The sequence below is a fragment of the Sturnira hondurensis genome, unplaced genomic scaffold (genome assembly GCF_014824575.4).
Source record: "Sturnira hondurensis isolate 20B ecotype Veracruz unplaced genomic scaffold, ASM1482457v3 Scaffold0008761, whole genome shotgun sequence".
NCBI classification, from domain to species: domain Eukaryota; kingdom Metazoa; phylum Chordata; class Mammalia; order Chiroptera; family Phyllostomidae; genus Sturnira; species Sturnira hondurensis.
Genome location: NW_028081392.1, coordinates 4,289,122 through 4,290,740, shown reverse-complemented (window position 1 = coordinate 4,290,740; position 1,619 = coordinate 4,289,122). Strand labels below are relative to the sequence as shown.

At 41.6% G+C, this 1,619-nt stretch overlaps 1 pseudogene; it reads right to left on the bottom strand.

Moving 5' to 3' along the window:
• Positions 1-817: 817 nt before the first annotated feature.
• LOC118993434 (peptidyl-prolyl cis-trans isomerase A-like) lies at positions 818-1,287 on the bottom strand (annotated as a pseudogene).
• Between the last annotated feature and the right edge of the window lie 332 nt (positions 1,288-1,619).

Genomic DNA, 1,619 nt, shown 5'->3' with positions numbered 1-1,619 from the left:
CTGTGACTCAGTGGACTGAGTGCTGGCCTGTGAACCAAAGGGCCACTGGTTTGATTCCCAGTTAGGGCCCATTCCTGGGTTGCAGGCCAGGTCCCCAGTAGGGGGCACGTGAGAAGCAGCCATACATTAATGTTTCTCTCCCTTTCTCCATCCCTTCCCTTCTCTCTAAAAATAAATAAATAAAATCTTTAAAAAAAATAAAACTTTTCAATAAAATTTTGGATTTACATAACTAACTCCCCTTGTTCCTATCCTGCCAACGAATTCCCAAATAGGAATTAGTTTCTTAAGGGAGAGTAAGTGCTAGCCATATTATTTGGGTATTCTTTCTTTGCATGTTTTTTGTTCGTTGATTCAACTGTTTATGGACTGCGCCCCTACGTTGAGCCCTCTGCTTCACGGAAGACATAACAATAACGAGCAAAATCAGACCTGGTACTTGCATTCATGGGTTACAGACTTTTTCTATAGGCAGTGCAAATGAAATACTCACATAAAGAACACTATTTTTTTTGCACTAAATACATAAACTGGCTTTTGGCTATAATGAAGAATGCTGTTATAAAGTACACGTGCAAGTTTTTATGCCAACGTATGTTCTCATTTTTCATTTTTTGTTGTTGTTTAGTTTTTATTTCATAATTATAAACTTAACTCTGCAAATTAGCTAGACTTGGGGCAGGGAAAACATGGAACCCAATGAACTGCGGCAAGAGCACAAAGATTATAGAAACTTCCAAGCAGATAGAGGTGAAGGGGTGCTCTTCTAAGCTGCTGAAGGAATGGTCTGATGATTAAGATAAAACACAAGTCAAATTTATGAGACTTGTCCACAGTCCGTAATGGTGATTTTCTTGTTGGTCTTGTCATTCCTGGACCCATGACGCTCCACGGCTGTCACAGCGTCCGTGCCATCTTTCACCTGGCCAAAGACCACATGCTTGCCGTCCAGCCACTTGGTCTTGGCAGTGCAGGTGAAACACTGGGAACCGTTTGTGTTGGGTCCAGCGTTTGCCACAGACAAGATGCCAGGACCTGTGTGCTTCAGGATGAAATTCTCATCATCAGATTTCCCTCTGTAGATGGACTTGCTGCCTGTGCTGTTGTGGTGTGTGGAGTCACCACCCTGCACATAAATCCCAGAATAATTCTGGGACAGCAGGAGCCTTTATAACCAAATCCTTTCTCTCCAGTGCTCAGAGCATGAAAGTTCTCTGCTGCCTTTAGAACACTGAAAAACACGGTGGGGGTGACCGTGGCTGGACGTGGGAAGGTACGAGGCGGCATCAGTGTCTGCAAGGCATGTTCACATTTTTCTTGATATCTGTCTAGAAATGGTCATGTCATATAGTAACTTTTCTAAAGTGGCTGTGTCATTTACATTCCCATCAGCAATGTACAAGGGTTCCAATTTCTACATGTTCTTGCCAACATTTGTTATTATCTGTCTTTTTTATTATAACCATCCTAGTGAGTATAAAGTGGTATCTCACTGTGGTTTTGACTTAGATTCCCATGATGGCTAATGATGTTTTCATGTGCTTATTGGCCATTCATATGTCTTCTTTGGAAAAATTTCTATTCAGAGCCTTTGCTCATTTTTAGTTAGGTTATTTATC